General features: G+C 33.1%; 1 protein-coding gene across 1 annotated transcript in view; it reads left to right on the top strand.

Moving 5' to 3' along the window:
• The first annotated feature begins 18,652 nt into the window (after nt 1-18,652).
• The window catches only part of inaE (inactivation no afterpotential E), a 185,737-nt gene continuing 183,160 nt past the window's right edge, over nt 18,653-21,229 (top strand). The window contains exon 1 of the mRNA XM_076400030.1: nt 18,653-19,253. The gene's annotated coding sequence lies outside the window, so the exon portion shown is untranslated. The remainder of the gene's footprint in view (nt 19,254-21,229) is intronic.

Genomic DNA, 21,229 nt, shown 5'->3' with positions numbered 1-21,229 from the left:
GATATAAAGCATTTCGAAAAAGAAAAATTCCGCAAAGACTACCTGCAAGCCACCAGTATAACCATAGAGGAAGCCCATGGACCATTAACATTTTCTGCGATTTATTGCCCACCCAAACATAACAACAAGGCAGAACAATTTCAAGAATTCTTCAGTACGCTAGGTAATAGATTTATAGCAGGAGGAGATTATAATGCAAAACATTTAATGTGGGGTTCAAGAATAATAACCTCAAAAGGTAGAGAACTGCTCAAAGCCATAAGGAAAGATAACTTACAACATATCTCTACTGGTGAACCAACATATTGGCCTTCAGACAGAAATAAAAAACCAGATACAATAGATTTCTGTATTACAAAAAATATTGATCCAAAAAAGTGTCAGGCAGAATCATGCTTCGACCTGTCTTCTGATCATTCACCAATAATAGTAACAATTTCTTCAAAAATTACCATCAAAGATAAACCCCCTTCTCTGTGCAATAATAGAACTAACTGGCCCTCATTTAGAGAAAACTTAGACCAAAATATCTCTCTAAACTTACCGTTACAAACTGAAATGGATATAGAAATAGCAGCAATAAATCTTACAAAAAATATACAGGAGGCAGCATATTCCGCGACTCCCAACAGTGAAACATTTCCAAGAAAAAATACACAGATATCATGTACAATACAGAAAAAGATAGCAGAAAAAAGAAAGTTACGACGAAATTGGCAACAGCAAAGGACTGAAGAGAATAAAAGAAAATTTAATAGGGCCATAAAAGAGCTGAGAGATCTAATCCAAATCGAACAGAACCAAGGCATTCAAGAATACCTAGAAAACTTAACATCAACTGAGGCTACAGACTATTCGTTGTGGAAAGCAACAAAAAAGCTTAGGAGATCCCAGCAGCATAATCCACCTATTAAAACAAGCGAAAATAATTGGGCGAGAAGCAATAAAGAGAAGGCCGACATTTTCTCAAAACACCTAAAAAATGTTTTTAAACCTTTCCAGTCTCAGCTACATAAAGATGACGAAAATAAAATTACTAGCTTTCTAGATTCGCCATTTCAAATGGATTTACCGCATGAGAAATTAACGGTCAAAAAAGTTAAACATACAATAATGAGAGAGATTAATATTAAAAAAGCTCCTGGTTATGACTTAATTACTGGCAAAATTTTAAAAGAACTATCAGAAAAGGCTATAAAACTATTAACATATATATTCAATGCTATGCTACGAATTAATTACTTCCCTAGTATCTGGAAAGTAGCTAAAATATTAATGATACTTAAACCAGGAAAAATACCAGAAGATGTGACCTCCTACCGACCTATAAGTTTATTACCAATAATCTCGAAAGTTTTCGAGAAATTATACATAAAAAAACTAAACTATATAATAGAAAAAAGAAAAATTATTCCAGAACATCAGTTTGGCTTTCGCAATAAGCATGGGACTATAGAACAAGTGCATAGACTTGTAAACCAAATAAACGCTGACCTAAATGCCAAAAGATATTGTTCGGCTGCTTTCCTAGACATATCTCAGGCTTTTGACAAAGTATGGCATACGGGCTTGCAGGTTAAACTAAAGAAACTTCTCCCTCATCCGGACTATCAGCTACTAAAATCGTATCTCACTGACAGACATTTTATTGTAAATCAAGGCGATGAACATACCGAATTAAATCCCATATATTCAGGAGTTCCGCAAGGTAGTGTACTGGGTCCAGTACTGTATCTTCTGTATACGGCTGATCTGCCCACCACAAAAATAACTACTGTGGCAACATATGCAGACGATACAGCAATCTTAGCATCCCACGAAGATCCAGTCACAGCATCAATAAACCTACAAACCCACCTGGAGCAAATACAATTATGGTTGAAGACATGGCGCATTAAAGCCAATGAATCAAAATCCACGCATATAACGTTTACCCTGCGTAGAAGAACATGTCCACCAGTAAATATCAATCATCGTCAACTCCCCCAAGCAGAGCATGTTAAATATCTTGGTATGCATTTAGATCGACGCCTAACCTGGAAGAAGCACATACTCTCTAAACGGAAACAACTAGGACTAAAATTATATCAAATGTATTGGCTCATTGGGCGCAAATCCAAGTTATCATTAGATAACAAGGTATTGCTGTATGAGTCTATACTCAAGCCTATTTGGACATATGGAATTCAACTATGGGGTACCGCTAGCAAATCTAATATATCCATCATTCAACGGTTCCAAAATAAGGTGTTGCGTGCCATTGTTGATGCTCCGTACTATATTTCAAATAAAGTGATACAACGCGATATTCCTCTAGAACCTATAACGAGTGTAATCCAACGTGTTTGTGTGAAGTACTTCGAAAGAGTGTCAGTGCATCCCAATGTACTCGCTAATCAGCTAAATATGCGACGTGATAGTGAAGTGCGTAGACTAAAACGTTTAACACCACCTGATCTGATTACTGGACATATGTAGAGTTTAGAATAAGCATTAGAATAAGACTAATTAATTAAGATAATATTTTATACAAAAGATTGCTTAATGAAGTGATTTTCTACATGCCATGTATATATAATATAGACATAAGAAATACTTATTGCCAATAGGGCAGATTGTGGACTCACGAAGAGTAGTAAAAAAAAAAAATATAAAATAAAGGTAGATTAGTTTTTAGACACCAGGTAAATTCATTTGATTTTCTTTCCTTTGTTTTAGAAGTTTTAATTTAGTAGTAAATTATATATTTTATAACTTGCGGAAAGATCACTTTCACAAGATGATACTTTCTCCAATGTTATTTTATATTAAAGGATGTTAAGTAACTAATACAAACCACGTATTTTTATTTCTAGATTTAAATATTAAAAACACAAAGGTTAAACATAAAATTATTAAAGCACGGATACAGCTCGATTCACATATATAGTCTATTCAAAGTTTTTTTAGTAATGCGTCGTGGATATTTGTGACGTCGGAACATTACAATGTTGCCGCATCAACTCTGAGTTTTAGTTCAATTTGGATTTGACATACAAGAAAATTCTAATCTATATAAAATAATTGAACCAAAATGTTATCAAATATAATTTATTTTAATATTATGGTACATTTAATACATATATTATCGAAGGACTTTACGTTTAGTTCTTGTTTCCTTCGATGGTGTGTTTACTTGGCAAGTCATCTTGGTAACTCTGTATTTTTATTTCTTCTGCTACTATATGTGTACACTATTCTTGATATAATTAATCACTGATTTCTGTCTAATGCATTTATCATATCTACAAAACAGTTAGTATTTATTCTCTCCTCATACGTTCTAACCTAATGCTTATGTTTAATTTTGAACAATTACAATGATATCTGTGCACAATCAAATCTTTCACGCCCTACAATACCATTTTCTACAGTTATATTCAATTAATGATGTGCATAACTTTAGTTGTTTCCACTCTCATCACTCTGTTTCAGGAATTTCCAGCATTGCACAGCATTATCACATTATCACATATCCTGAAAGTTTCCTTCAGTCGCTTTCACTTTACGATTCACTGTCCAATTCAATCACTAAACTATTAATTTCTAATCTGTCTAAAACATGTTCACGATTCCGAAGTCTCATCCGAGTTCATCCAAACTGAAGGTGTTATGATTGACAATGCTTTCTTCCAGATATCCAAACAGTTTTTGATGGACTATCCTTCCCAATCAGCTATATTTCTGCAGTTAAATATTAAAAAATATAATGACCAACAAAACCCAATTGAATGCTATTATAACTTTTAAAAGATATTTTACGTCCCTCAAACAGTTGCATGTCCCCAATTCTTTTATGTATACTTTAGAGAGACAATTTTCTCTAAAATATTTTTTTAAATTATGTTTATATCGATAAAATAGTTTGTGTACTTACTGTTCTTATTCATTTCGTATATTTGGTATCGAATAGAGCCAATATCAAGATTGTCAAGATTCGTCACCCACTTTGTATGTAGACATTTTGTTAGCGATGTTATTCACAGTACCCACAGTAATATTTAGCACGGCAGCAACCCGCTAAAAACATTTTCACTAAAATTGTAGGGACATTATATTATTTAATATCGTCAATAATTACCTCACTAACGTAATTTACGGGCAAAAGGGGGCCTCCGTTATCTCGTTCCTTTTCGAAATAACCTATTAAAGCCGCAATCAATTTGTGACCCTGAATATCTATTGTTTTCGGCATTTTCAAACAAAGTAATATGATATATTACGAAGCTACTTAAAATTTATCAAAATAAAGGGCTAAAATAATGTTTGTCAGTTTATAACCTGTAATAATTATAACCAATATTTTGAATAATTTAGCATACATCTGATAAACGGACGGTAACCAGCTGTCAGACGTAAGCAAAGTTCTTGAAAACAATATTGATAAAAGGTTTTAACTCTTACCTATAAATTATTGTGGCTGTATAATTAACTGTAGTTTTTAGATATAGTATAGTGTTAAAATAAATTATATTTGGTCACTTTTTTGTTCAACTATTTTATTTGGATTAGAATTTTCTTGTATGTCAAAGCTAAACTGAATTAAAACTCAGAGTTGATGCGGCAACATTGTAACGTTTCGACGTCACACATATCCACGACGCCTTACTAAAAAAACTTTGAATAGACCTTTATATAATATATATTTAGGAGGCAACAATGACCCTAAATTAAGCGTAATCGTTGTACGGTTTCTCGAGTTTACTGTGAAGTAACTTCGAAATGTTAACGAGATCTTGAACTGCATTAAAATGTGTATTAAGCCGGATTACGTAAGACCAGATCGAATGTGGAATAAAAAAAATTGGTTCGTGCATCAATACGAATGAATAGCTTGAATTAAAAGGGGCTAAAAATCGAACCAGTTTCTCGAAACACGATACACTGGTCTGCTTTTAACAACTCTCGTTATGACGCTAATTAACAAGACTAGTTAAAAACGAGATTTATGCATATCGTACATTCAATATTGATTCAATTAATAATGTATTATTATTTAGCAATTAGATTGAAACGAAAATATTTTTGAAGTTCACGCATAATATGAGGCATAAGGCTAATTTTTTTCAGATTATTTAGTTATATCATATAAAAAAATATTTTCACAAAAAACAATTGAATCGACTTCAAAAAATAAATAAGAGACTCACCAAAATGTAAAAAATTATCAAACTTAGGCTTTTAACACTACGTGATTTAACAAATATTCCACCCATACTATAAAAAAAGTTGCTGCTCTGTTGGGAATCGAACCCGCCACCTCAGAGTGAGATGCTTAACACTCCAACAATTACAACATGGAAACAGTTGCCTGCCGTGTTTCTACGACTTTGTATATGATATGGTTAGTGCTTTAAAAAGAAACTGAATAGCTTTTCCAACGAAACTACTTCCCATTTTTCAATACCATTATTCAATAATAACATTATATACAAATCAATAACATTATATATAAATATCTGATTATTTTAGATCAAAAATATTTGGAAGCATTGTACGTGCCTTTGAAATTTGAGGTTTTCCCTCGATTTCCCCTCCCCTTCAACCCATCTGATCATAACTTGGTTCCAATAAGACCACCTCGGAAGGGCACCCTTTCGAATAAGAGAAGAATTTTGAAAATCGGTCCAAAATTGACGGGGAAATCGGTGAACATACATTAAAATAATTAAATATATATATATATATATATATATATATATATATATATATATATATATATATATATATATATATATATATATATAGAGCCGAACCTAGAACCTCCTCCTTTTTTCAAGTCAGTTAAAAGTAGAGAAACACGAAACTATTTGTCCATCATTTTTATGATCATATCTCAGCTGTCATAGTAATTTATGAATATTTAGCGCTTTGCTTATCCACAAAGACGATTATTCGCTGGGATAAATAGTAGTTCGATGATGTTAAATTTGGTAAATAAGCTGTTTACAGGAAAAATTACCAAGTTCAAGATGTTATGAATAACGAGAGGCGATATAGCACTATGACTTGCCAGGTTACTCTTTTCCTGGCTAAGGGTTTATTCTCATCAAGTTTTTGGTTCATATTCTTCAATTTTAATTGGTTTTAGCTTTCGCTAATCTTTACCTGATCACTTGCCACAAATTCATGCGTCGTTAGATACACAAGAGTAGATGAAGTGATGTTCTTGAAGTAGATGTTCTCCATTTGCTGTCGATATACTGATTTTCCCAGGATCTAAATACGATTTTCAAGTTTTCCTTCTATTCTATTAAAATTTCTTCTTGAACGAAATCTATTAGAGTTATTATTAGAAGTGTAATATTACCGTTGAACCTCACCATGTGTGCCTCGGCTTTCTATTATATCAATAATTCTGGCGAAGAATCTTTGATATTTATTAAGTTTTACTAGACGAGCAAGGAATAACATTTTTCCCTTATTTAAATATACATCGATGCAGGCGTTGCTTTGTGCTTTTGGACGGGATTTTTAAATTGTTGTCATCCTTCAACCGCTCGTGTTCTTCGAGTCGGATTACTACCTTTTCAAAACTACGGACAAGTGACATTTTAAAACAATATTCCTGCAATAAATCAACCAATACCACCAACTTGTATAATTAACATACACATTAAATAAGTTGATAGCAACTATATAGGTCCGGCTTTGAATAATGTAATTTTATGGGTTTATCGCTTAGTATTATAATGGCATATTGATTTTAATATACATATTTGTATTTAATTTTAATAATAAAGACTCGGATAATTTCTTTAATGTAATATAATAAAGTCGTGGCTATCTATTATGCTACTATTGACTATAATATATTTCTCCATATTTCTCATGAAGCTTTTATTTCTTAGTATTAAATCTTATCCTAAAATTAATATACTGCTACTAGTTGTTGCTGGCTAACCAACGTCCAACGTCCCAATGTTGTCCCATCAATTTTGACTTTTATTTTATTTTGTCCCTGACGTATAATAAATTTATAATGTAAACAAAATAATCAAATAAAAACGTTATAAAATATAATTTATTTTAACATTATAATACATCTAATGCACATATTATAGATGGAATTAAACTACAATTAATTATGCAGCCACAATAGTTTGTAGGTTAGGGATGTTTTATTATATATACATGTAAGTTCTAGGCGAATTCTTGTTATGTAGTGGTATACGTTTAACGTTTAGTTCTTGTTTACTTCGTCGTTTTGTTTCCATCTTACGTTTCCTTATCAAGTAATTTCTAAATATATTTCTCCTTATTTTCTTCTGTTACTAACAGTGTTCTATTGACTTACTCTATATAACAGTGTTCCACTTAAAACATTTACTATATGAGCTATAAGAGAATTAGTGATATCCATTTTTCCCTCAGACATTCCAATCAAAAGCTCATATAACAGGTCATTTGAAAAGTCCCCAGCCTACCATAGTAAAACAAATTTTTTTGGCAAAATTATTTTTTTTTATTCAGCATAATTCCCTGCAAGGGTGATACACTGATTATAGTGACCCTCCAAGTTTTCCATACCATTTTTGTAGTACGGTTTGTCCTTTGCTTCAAAATAGGCCTCAGTTTCGGCGATTAGCTCTTTATTCGACGAAAATTTCTACCTACCGAGCATTCTTTTGAGATCTGAGAACAGGAAATAGTAGCTGTGGGTCAGATCTGGAGAATAGGGTGGATGAGGAAGCAATTCAAGGCCCAATTCATGGATTTTTGCCATCGTTTTCACACTTGTCATACGGTGCATTGTCTTGGTGAAGCAGCATTATCTTTTTCTTCAAATGCGGCCATTTCTCGGCAATGTCGTCCTTCAAACTGTGCAATAACGCTATGTAATACTCGATGTTGATGGTTCTTCCTTTTTTTAAGGTAGTCAATGAAAATTATTCCATGCGCATCCCAAAACAGAGACGCCATAACTTTGCCACCCGACTTGTGCAGTCCACTCGGATGACTGTCGATTGGACTTCGAAGTGAAATGATGGAGCCATGTTTCATCCATTGTCACATATCGACACAAAAACTCGGGTTTATTACGCTTGATCAAAAGTGAGTTTGCGCGACACCCACTTTGCACAGAGCTTTCTCGTACCCAAATATTCGTGAATGATATGATGTACACGTTCAGTTGATATCTTTGAGTGTCTGCTATTTCATACACTTTCAATTTACGGTCATACAAAATCATTTTGTGGATTTTTAAAATCTTTTCGTTGGTAACAGCGTCTTTTGGATGTCCACTGCGTTCACTACCTTGGGTGCTCATTTCACCACATCTAAACTTAGCATACCAATCCTTGATGGTTGATTTTCTTGGGGCAGTATCCGGAAACTCGGCATCAAGCCAAGTTTTTGCTTCAACTGTATTTTTTCCTTCAAAAAGCAATATTTTATCTACACCCGAAATTCCTTTATATCTGTTTTCTCACAATAACAAAAGTTGTTTCACTAGAAATGCTATAATATACAAACTAATCATCCGACAGCTGTCAAATTTATACACGCATCTTGTGAGGTTTAGGGCTAACTAAAAAACATATGGATTTAATTCTAGTGACGCCATCTATGTGTCAGGGCGGAGACTTTTCAATTCCCATGTTATATTCTGAACAATTACACACACACTATCTTCAATTGTTTCGGCTATTATCACTCTGCCTTCGAAAATAATTGAGTTTTAAATAACCCTTTTGAATTTGAATTAAATAGGTGCTGCCTAATTTATTTCAGTACTTGTATGCAATAATCAAATATCAAAATAAATTTCAAATGATGTATGAAATCTGCGAAAAAACTTTGTACAAATTTGTTATAACTAAATTTGACATTTAAAATCGCAGTTTTATCAAAGAAGGCTGTTGTCTTTTAATATGTGTCTATTAATAACAATACTTAGCTCCATTCACATAACTTGCGTAACATGTCTGGACCTATTCATGGTCATCGACTGTTGCTCGAGAATAATTTTAGATTTTACCCTATTTCTTATAAGTTTTTATATATTTTGGAATCTTTATTTTATGAACCAATTCTGCCCGTTTGTTCAATTAAGTTTATTATAAATTTATTTGCCATTTATAACAGATAGGAACGATATAGAAGATACAAACATATTTTTTATTTCAAGCGCATCCGCCATAATGTAATAAAAATAAATAGTACTACGGTTAAACATTTTCCAATTTTAATTCAACTTTGTTAGATGGCGCTCCGGTCTATTGGCAACTCGAAATACTCTGTGTAAATTCAATTATCCATGGTATGCACCGACTATAAGAACGTTGCGAAAGGAAATTCTAAAAACTTTTAATCAAAATTTACATTGTGTATTGCCGTCTATTTGAACTACGTTTGTTCCGGTTGTTTTCGTCCCGATTACCTAGTGAATGAAATTTTCCCAGGAAACTCCCTCGATTATAAGGTTTTTTCTGGCTATGCAAAAATTTCCATGCGTATGGAGACGGAGTCGCCGGTGTTGGGAAAGCTGTGGAATGAAACGAAGCCGTATGAATGATGGCCTTTCGGGAAGGGTAAGTAAGAGCGCAAGCGTCTCTTCCTTGTTCGGGGACCGTTATTGGGACAAAGGGCCGAAGGCAGGGTTGTAATCAGAAAAAAAGGAAATGTGATCTTTTTACCGAATTTATTAAGCTTGCGTTCAGGAAAAAGATTGGTTCTTGAAAGGTTGTGCTTTCTGTTATCAGGGTTGGGCAGTATTTGAATTACTTGTATTTAAAATACAAATACAAATACATATTTTGTATTTGTAATTCAATTACATCTTAAAAATGCCATTTGTAATTTGTAATATCTGACGCCGATGTATTTTGAGGTTAGTATTTCAAATATTTAGGGCTTTGTTAATATTAGTTCACCTGGAATTTTTGACAACTCTTTTGCACCAAATGGTAAACGATGTTCCTTTCCATATGTGCATGGTTCACAGATTTCTGCTTTATCTATCTTAACATCAATATAAAAATCCTTCTTGAGCTTCGCTTTTACGCGACGTTTTTCTTGATGGTCCTATCTCTCATGATACAACTGTAACAGATCAGATTTATCCTCGACAACAGAACATACATCAACTCTTTATTCAGGTAATAATGATTTAATAGCTGCTTTGTACAGAGTACCATTTACGGCATGAAAACCACATAAATTCAATTGACCATGAATCTTTATAGAACAGGACATAGGCGTTGACTCGAAGTTACTATTTTTATTTTGATCATGAGCAGCTAAAACAGAAAACAATTTTTTGGAAATATTCGGTACATACCAGACATCCTTCAATATACTTTGATCACATCTGTCTTTAACTGTTGATGAGAACCGAATGGTTCCTTTCCCGTGGGCATTTAAACATTCTTTTTCGGCATTTTTAATGCATTGTGGCTGACTGAATGCTTCATAACTGACAAAATAATCTAACCTATAGTTTCATAGCACCATTGTCAATCCACTAATTGTTTTTGTCTAATTCTGCAGAAAATTCTCACCCCATGGCGTTAATAGTACTGTCTTGCCCTTTTTCTTCTTCAGTGTTGCATTCTTAGATGATCGTCCATCAGCAATCCCATTTTGACATTGTTTAATCCAATGGCCTGGTTGTTTGCAATAGTTACACGTATGTTTTTCCTTAAACTTATTTCTAATTCTGTTACCCTGATTTACTTTACATGATTTTACCACTAAAACTTCCTGTTCAACTTTCACCTTACTAACTTTTGTAAAATTCCTTTCAAACATGTAAAGATTTTTAGCTCTTCGAATATCCTCGTCATTCCTAGTTAACAACATCCAACTTGATCTAAAAGTTTCAAAGTTTGCTGGTAAAATAACTGATCTTTGGACGATGCTTCGAAATTTTGCTTCAAGGCCTCCCACACTTCATAAGCCGTCTCTTTGTCCATAATCTTTTGATAGGCAGTATCTGTTACTGAACTTGCAAACATAGACTTGGCATAACAGATTTTCTATACAAATCTGATTGTACTTTATGATTCTTCACCATCTTGTCATTAGCGTCTGCCGCCAACGCACTCAGTTTCACCAAATTTCCGTCGATTGCATCTAAAGCTCCCTCGATGTAATCCAGCAATCTCGAATTTTACGCTTCCACGTCGGCCATTCCGTTTCACTGTTTAACGCTTTCATGTGTTTAATTAAACCCATTTCTATTTATTTGCTATTTAATCTCAAAAGACAAATATCTATTTTCTTTTCGGTCACGAAACTGTTGAGACTGTTGAGATTTTACGGTTTTGTAATTGTACATAGATTAATTCATTAGTTCGTTTATATAAAGTCTTCAACTGTTTAGATAGGTGTATTAAATAAAGTTGTTTTTTGAAAATAATCTCAGTATATTAATTAATAAACATAAAATCTCAATAGGCTTCAAAGAGTATAATTTATTATCTTACATAAAATGTATATTTACGACCTATTTAGTAAATCGTAGAAAATAATATCCTGAGAATTTTACTTCTTTTTAGACATTTACTGGCGCATACATAACCAAATAAGAACCGCACGATGACCTGGTAATCAAACGAATTTGCGAAGTTATCCAAGATTTCACTTTAAAACACGAAAGAAGATTACTAAATCATACTAACGTGGAAGCAATACAACCGCTGGACAGCGCACAGGATGTCAGGAGATTGAAGCGAACAAAACCATACGAATTTATATAAAGTGTATAACTTTAGTGTAAACTATAGCTTGAGTTATTATTATTTTATAATTGAGGAATATATATGGATGTATTTATCTCGCACTCGTCTTGCTTGTGAATTAATCCTACTACAAATAAAATGTAGTAATAAATTAATTTATAATTAAGATTGTACTAAGCATATCCAATAAAGATGTTATCAAAAAATATTACTAGCGCATTTCCCCATCTAAGAAATAAAACTACATTTTGGGGTATTTCCTCTCCAGAAATATTAGTGACTGGAATGGGGACCTTGTAAGACACCCGATTAGTAGTAAATCCAACATTTTCTAGGTCATAGAACTAGAATACTTGGGGGAATCCATTGAAGAATTGAAACTAATTTCTGTAACTTCAGATTATATTCAGAGCAACAATTGTTGCTTCATGACAAACTTCTATCTACTTTGATGCTTGTACGAATTATATTAGATCGGCTGTAGTATTCAATTTGAGGTTTTTTGTTGTTATTACATCACAACTAAAAGAGAACTTGGGATGAAGATTTAATAAGATTTCTAGACAGTCATCCATCAAGGCAAATAAACATTCATCAATTTAAATGCAAATTGCTAAAAAGAAATCAAATAATGCCTAGCAGTAACAGGAGCAGAACTACTAGTAAAGTTGAAGATTTTATTTTTTTGAGGTCAGGGATAGTGATCAACTACAGACATCAAAAATGGAGTTACGAGTTAATCAGTTTCCTGAACGATAAAAGCAATATGCTTACCATTCTTGAGTGCTATCCTAATATAAAGTGTATTTTCGTACAATATAACATAAGATTGTTTTCATCAGGCCTAGCAAGAGTCTGTATATCTCATAGTACATTTAAATAGCTAGTGTTCATTAAAGTAAATTGTTCTTTTACTGATTAATAGACTGGACTTGATTTGTTTTATTCTATTTATATAAACTAACAGCTGACTATATTTTTAATCCTAATTATAATAGTTAAAGTATTCAGTTCTAAATGACAAAAATATTATTAAAAATATCAATTATTAGGTGGGTTGAATGATGTGAAGGATGCAAGTGTGTGTGTTGTTTGAAAGATTTATTTATGATATTACTGAAGTTCTACAGTATGAAATAACTTTAATATGATTAAATATATATAAATCCATTAAAATGATGACAAACTATCGTTCAAAATTTTATACTAGATCGCCGAAGCTACAGTGTAAATAGCGACTCTACTTTGACATCACTGATGATTCGATAGATGATGAGCGAAGATTCTGTCTTGATATTATTGGTTAGTGATGATAATTCACTGATTTTGTGTATTAGGAACTTGTAATAATATAGTGGTATTAGCCACTATCTAGTGGCGTATAGTCGCAATTTCTTTAGACATTTTTAGCGATTCTTCTCTGTCATATCCCAACTGTCGGTTCTAGTTTCAGTAATTTAAAAGTGGTGATTTTGATTTCATTGATAAATAACCGCCTAGAGTGCCAGAAGTGCACCATGAGTTAGGGCCATTTGAGAATTTGCTATGCTAAGGATTTTTTTCTGTGCAGTTTTAATGAAAATATCTATATAGTTATCTATATAACGTCTTTCATATTTTGCTCCGTATTACAGCTTGTTCCTATACCTAGGCCATAATAAACTGTTAACTTATCCATTAAATATTTTTTAATATTTAAATATTAAATATAATACTTAAAACTAATTGCTCTTAGATATAGGGAGGGCAAAGAAAAAAAAGCACACAAACGCACTGTAGCTACACAACAGGCAGATATGACCCTGATGGGAGGAACTTTCGAAGACCCTATCTCTTAGAAATGTACTCTAATCAATTTAAAATATTGGGAGAAGCTCGAAGTACCTCGAAGACAACGAACTGCAGAAGTTATTTGATGAAAATTTAGATAAAATTATCAAAGGACTCTCAGATAGCTTAACAGTTGATGAGCCAACTGTTTCCTGATGTTTACATGCGATGGACAAGATCCAAATAGAAGGAAATTGGCTATCACATCTATTAATTGATATAACCAACCAAACCAAGAAACGAACAGTTTTGTGTGACTGGCGATCGAATGTTTTTTTTTTAATAAACACGTTTTTGCTGCTGATTTATATTGAACTGAAATGAGACCTTTATAACTATTATTTGGTGAAAATATTGTATCGAGTATATTGCACTTATTAATTATTATTATTAATTAAAATATCATTATTAATTGTTTGGGTTAATAACGAATATTCTGTTATAGAGCATTTTCTGACTAAGAAAGAGGATTAATTTGAAAAATAGGTAAATCTGTGGATGAGACTTTTAATAGTTTGACTATATTATACATATTTAATATTTGTTAACTAATATATACCTTACAGAATGCAAATGTACCATTTGTGAGTCACTCGATCATTTATGAATTTTGTTTGGCTTCCATGTTATCAGTTCATTGATGAGCGTGCAGCTGCGACTTGGGGTCCTTGAATTTTTTTATCATAGTTTTATCTCAATAATATAAGCTAATTTATACGACAAATGAAATATAAAAATATAAAATAGTCAAATAATGAGAAACATATTGCAAAAGTGGGAATGAGCTTCGACTTTTAGAAATTTTTAATTAAATAAACCAACAGAGGATATCTGTGACCGGCTTGTTGACTTTGCAGTATCTGATTTAAATGAACCGATTTTTATTTATGAAAAATGTACTTAGCAAAGAAAGGAAACAATGGAGGAAACAAAAGGTAATTCTATGTAGTCAGTCATCTTATAACTACAATTCTTCAACTTTTTTTCTTTGGTTCTTTGGTGGACTGATGCTTCAGTCAGAATTTTCAATTCAATACAGTTCACAACCAAGCGCAATTTTTATTGATGATGTGTTTTAGTGTGATTGTTGATTTGTACTTAGTTATTATAAAATTGTATGAGGAATCTTCTTTCGCGGTTAGTGTCTTCGTAGTGGTACCGTTTGTATATGGAAGTGCATGGTTTCAGTTTTTCCTTTATGTTCATAGGTACCATCTCATAATGAATCCCGAATATAGTCTCCCATCATGTTTTCACTGCATTGGCCTTGATAACGTTATTCGAAGCTTATAATTTCCTGGTGAAAACGTTCCCTTTGCTCTTCTGAATACCCTCTCATGTTGTTTCCGAATTTATCTGCATAGATATGCATTCGTCCAAAGTTTCTTTAATCTTATCTCAACCTGGGAATGTCTTCCCACTGACTAGCTGTATTCTCAGCTTAGTCTACCATCAAGATGGATGTTGGAGATGTTTCACAGCAAAATGACATTCATTAAAATAAGTCTAATTACAGAAAGGCAAGGTGCTGGTCACATTATCGACCTTTTAAACATTTTGTTATTTTTTGAAATTTGTTTGAAACACAGTGCCGAATATGTTGCTGGATTAAACTCTAACAAATCTGCTAGTCAGACAAAATATGAAGCTGTTAAGTTATTACAATTACCACTTTTAGCCGTTTGGCCATTTTTACCCTTAATGATATTTTCATCTTTAGTCCAGTGGCAAATACCCAGTATCTACCGGCTCTAATAATTTCTTTAAGAGAACAACATCATTTGTTAAAATTAATCTCGATGTGGGTAATTCTTATAAAATTATTTATATATAAAACTAGTTGGAGCATAATTTCGCGGTCTTAAGATAAAGTATTGAGCAGTGCTGTTGACATCTCATTTTATTTCAGAAATATGTTGTATGAACATATGTTCGAGCGTTGTCATGCTGAAGAATAACAAGTGTTCATCTCAAACGCATCAATTGTAATCGATATCAATCCCCATTAATGGTTACATCGAATAATGCCTTTAATGGCCTTGTCTTCAATTATTTTCGGCTGGACCACTGGCGCTTTTTGTCGTCGGTGGTTTTGGGTTTATTAACAAGCATTCAACAAAAGCTTACGAAAAAAAAGAAAAAAAAATGCTCAGCTATATTCTTATATGTAGCATAAGCCTTCGATAATATTTGGAATGAAGGTCTTGTTCATAAACTACAGAAAATGTTACCAAAGCAACACACCGAACTATTAAAATCGTACATTACAGTTAGAATGTTTAGGGTCAAATAAGAAGAACCTTACTCTACAATAAAAGAAGCTAAATCAGGTGTACCACAAGGAAGTGTACTAGGGCCAATGCTTTATCTACTCTACACTTGTGATCAAATGTATCACCAATGGGGAATATTACGATGGCTACATTTGCTGATGATATTGCCATTATAGCTGTCGGAGACTATAGTGAAGAAGCCTTTGGACACAAGTTTGGAAAACAAAAATTAACGAAAGTAAATCTGTGCATGTGCAGTTCACCTACAATCAGACCGTACAAATACCTATAACATTAAATAATACTATAATTCCATATAGCAATAACGATAAATATCTCGAAATGTATTTTGATGCAAAACTTCGCTGGAAGGAACATATAAAGAAGAAAAGAAAATAACTGGAATTGAAATATAGGAAAATGTACTGGCTAATTGGAGGAAAATCTCAATTATCAGTACATAATAAATTGCTATTATATAAGCAAATAATGAAACCTATATGGACATACGGAGTTACATAAATAAAGCTACATAAAGAATAACATAAACAATATACAAATTTTTCTAAACAAAGTCCTAAGAGGGATTGCAGGCGCACCCAAATACTATAGGATTGATTACCTACATCGAGATCTTTAGATACCCACAGTCAGTCAAGAAATCAAGAGAATTATAAGGAGGCATGAGGAAAGACTCCATTCTCATGAAGTATTCCAGCTTTTGGATACCACCAGAACAGGACACAGACTCAAAAGATAATAAAAGATATAATAAAAAATACAGCAGTGACATGTATAAACATTATTTCGCCAGAGACTGAGATAGGGCCGATGGGTCCTCCTAGTTATATACCTAGATTTAAGTTATCATAAATACAAATTGTAGGTTAGTCGGAAACGACTAGTAAATATATAATAATTAAATAATAATAAAAAATCGGATAAATTGGATAGCCATTCCCCTCTCCAGAAATAACTGCTAATCAAATGACAAGAAGAACATTCAAGTCAGCCCACTTTCTCGCTACGTGTTACCCAAGGGAGGAGCAATAAAATGCGATGTATCCCTCTAATTAAACACAATCTTCATGCACAGGCTTTACAATTTCCACGTAATTAAACATACATAAATTTCCCATACAATTGGTACCACTTTTTATGAAGGTTGTCACAACCTATCGTTGTATCCGTTATTTAAAGTTTGCCTGTTTTTTCCTTTATAATCGGAAAGAAAAGTACGCGAAACATACAGTAACATCATCTGTCGTAAATCCCTTTTATAGGCATGCTCATTTTATGCTCGAAGAAAATATCAAAAAAAATATAACAAACCATTAAAATAAAAATTAAATAGCGAATACTCAGCAATTTCAGTGCAATGCTCATCCAGATGGACATGCACAATTAACAGGTTAATTGAAAATTCCCCAGTCTGACACATAGATGGCGCTACTAGAATTAAATCCATATGTTTTTTAGTTAGCCCAGGCCCTCAAAAGATGCGTGTTTAAATTTGATAGCTGTCGGATCATTAGTTTGTGAATTATAGCATTTTCAGTGAAGAAACTTTTGTTATTGTGAATAAAATGGATAAAAAGGAATTTCGCGTGTTGATAAAATATTCATTCTTGAAAAGAAGAAATACAGTTAGAGTAAAAACTTGGCTTGATGCCGAGTTTCCGGACACCACCAGGAAAATCAACCATCAAGGATTGGTATGCTAAGTTTAGACGTGCTAAATGAGCATTAAAGACGGTGAACGCAGTGGACGCCCAAAAGTAGTTGTTACCGACGAAACATTAAAAAAATCCACAAAATGATTTTGAATACCGTAAATTGAAACTGAATGAAATATCAGACACTCTAAAGATATAAACTGAATGTGTACATCATATCATTCACGAATATTTGGGTATGAGAAAGCTCTATGCAAAGTGGATGCCGCGCGGGCTCACTTTTGACCAAAAACAACAACGAATGAATGATTCGGAGCAGTGTTTGAACATGATCAAGCATAATCAACCCGACTTTCTGCGTCGATATGTGACAATGGATGAAACATGGCTCCATCATTTCACTCCGAAGTCCAATCGACAGTCATCCGAGTGGACTGCACACGATGAATCCGTTCCAAAGCGTGGGAAAACGCAACAGTCGGCTGGCAAGTTTATGGCGTCTGTATTTTTGGATGCGCATGGAATAGTTTTCATTGATTACCTTCAAAAAGGAAGGACCGTCAACAGCGACTATTACATAGCGTTATTGGACCGTTTGAAGGACGAATCGCATTTGAAGAAAAAGAAAGTGCTGCTTCACCAATACAATACACCGTGTCAAAAATTCATGAATTGGGCTTCTAATTGCTTCCTAATTCACCGTATTCTCCAGATCTGGCCCCCAGCGACTATTTCCTGTTCTCAGATCACAAAAGATGCTCGCTGGGAAGAAATTTTAAAGGATAAAGAGGTGATCGCCGAAACTGACGTCTCTTTGTAGCAAAGGACAAATCTCACTACAAAAATTGTATCGAAAAGTTGGAGGGTAGCATAGAATGTGTTTTACTATAGTAGGCCGGGAACTTTTCAATTGACCTGTTATAGTGCGGATAACAAGGACGCTCGCGGTGATATTTTTCCGTTATTTCCTGCCGATTACGTAAAAAAAACAACAGACGCGTCCACTTCGACGTCTCTTCAGCATCGAACCCGTATTTCTCGCAGCGCCGTCCCTGTCCATCTTCCCTCTCACTCGGCCCGTCTCTGTTCCACGCGCTCCGCTTATCAGTACGGCGCAAGCAGGGATCTGGCCGCCGTCTCTAATATCGGCGTTATTTCAGTAGGCTTTGGTTCGCGTTCGCCGATCGTGTATCCGTACACTGGCCGCCAGACGAATCCGGAATTCTGTTGAATGAATGTTGCTGTCAGGCGACGGCGGGGTTAAGGCCCGGCTAGAGGGGGTGGAATCATGGTAACCTGAGGCTCGGGCACCAGGGCGAACGATCAAAACAATACCGAAACAGAAAAAGAAACGCGTGAAACATTGACATTTCGATTCTGACAGGGCCCACCGGTTGCGACTTGATTTTTTACCCAAAAACCGAACATCAAAAAAACAACGTACGGCTTGCCCCAGAAACATGGATATGTGCTGTAGTTTTTAAGTTTTATGAATGAACGACTCTGGCTGGGAGAGGAATTGATTGTCATCCAGAAAATCAGAGAAATACCGACCGTGGATTAGGTAAAATAAAAAAAAAGACGGCTTTGGTTTCGTTTGTTTTTGCTGTCGTTATTGATATTTTTATTTTGGGTGTGTACTAATATCGATGCAATTAAAATCAGTGTCCCACGTTGTGTTCCTCGTGTGTTATTTGGTCGACGTATTGGCTTAGATTGTAGTTCACGACGTATTTATATAATAAAAGGTTAGTACTTGTTTTCGTCATTAATGGAGCATGCATGTTCAAATGTTTACCCCTGATTGCTTTGATCTATAATTGTTTAGTTTAATTTATATTTTTGTTGATATAACTTAGGAAATTATTGATGATTATATACTCTAATATTTAACCCAACATTGTAATCTATTTCTCCAAATAAATTATAATAAAATGCAATTTCGTTACTGGCAAACATCATTGTGATTAAAATTTTTTTTGGCCAAATTATTAAAAGAACATGTGTTGATTCGAATTCAATTTCTTGTTAGGTCTACGTTTATTTAAACGAATTTTGATATTTCTGAAATTAATACTTTTATTTTTTTCATTGTTCTATTTTAGAATATTTTTAATATTTAGTCTACAGACATATTTACACAAATAAGATGTATCTTAATATATTTTACAATCATTTCCTCACTTTTAAAGTCTATATTGATTATAACCAGTATGTTCGATCTTTTAATTTTTAAATAGCCATGTTTTCTTGTTACTTATAACGTATTGTCTATTATAAGCACTTCACCCATAAATTTTAGTTAAAATGTTGTGTATTTTATCAAAGATATGTTACCAATATGTTACGAGTTGAGGTAGCTATAACTAAAACAAACCCAGGCTTTTATAGTTGTATTTGCTGTGTGTAAATGACAGAAATAAGATTTGTTTATGTTACATCTACGACTACTGTTGAAAGATATGTTAGTGCCAATAGTTTCTGTATTTGTGTTGGTCCTCTATATATATTATTGTAATCATTATAGTCTGAATCTTTATAATAATTCATAAATAATGTAAATAATTGATAAGTAATTTGGTATATAATGAAAAACATCAACAAATATATGCATATTTTAAGAAATTCGATTTATTTCATTAACATAAATATAAACTTTTCGATTCTTTTTTGTAGAACAATTTTTCTGTTTCCTCTCTCAAAATAAGTGTCTGTTTCTGCAATTACTTTCTTATTTAAAAGTCCTGAGTCATTAGTTGCCAGATCTATCGAACAGGGGTGGCCAACTTTTCTGTGTATAAGATCTTTTTATCTTAAATGTATGTCGCTATCGGCTTGTTGTCTAAGGGGTCAGAAGGGGTGTTTCATACTATGTTTATACACTGTATTGCTGTATAGAGTACATTCTAGTGAGATATGGGTAGATAAATAAAATATATGTTCAAAACAATTTTTTATTTTTTAAATGATCACGTTTTTGAGATACAGACTCATAAATAAAATATATTTCCAGACCCAACATTTGATAGGAACATTCCGTACATGAGCTATCTAAAAGCTCTATTTTGACTAACATTTTTCAAGATAGATTTTTGCTAACTTAAAATACTTAAATTGCATTTTTCTATCAACTGCAATGTATAAGTCGTACTATTTTTTTCGTAATTCTGAAAAAGTTGTTACAAAATTGCACATTATGGCTGATAATTTGATTTCAATATTTCACCGTCGCGTTTTTTTAGGTCAGAAAAATTTATCATCAGAGAATAATGCTCATCTCTCAATAGCACGCTCAGTACACCTCGTACTGAACTATATATATTCGGTTTATATACCTATTTGAAAAACAACAACAATAATTATTTAAAGGTCCAAAAAACCAACCTCCAGGGAAATTAAAAGAATGTGGATACTTATTAACAATATTTAATAATCCGACGTAGTTATATATAAAGATAGATTTAGAATTTGGTTTATTGTCTTAACATTGATGAAAAGACTGAGTTTGCATGTCTCTAACCAATGAATCATAATTAGGTGTATGTCCTGACGAAGATAATAATAATGTGTCTTCAGTATCGTAATCAGTCAGGCCAGAATATTGTTTAGTCTTCCTTAGCTTCAAATATGAAAATATCAAATCATATAGGTATGTGGATCCGAAACAAAAATGGCTGTAGTTTTTTTTTAGTTTTGTGAATGAATAACTTGATTTCGAAATTGA

Source organism: Rhynchophorus ferrugineus, unplaced genomic scaffold, assembly GCF_030347505.1.
Source record: "Rhynchophorus ferrugineus isolate W39M unplaced genomic scaffold, kcgeb_rfMv2 rfM3, whole genome shotgun sequence".
Classification (NCBI taxonomy): domain Eukaryota; kingdom Metazoa; phylum Arthropoda; class Insecta; order Coleoptera; family Curculionidae; genus Rhynchophorus; species Rhynchophorus ferrugineus.
This window is presented reverse-complemented; position numbering and strand designations above follow the sequence as displayed.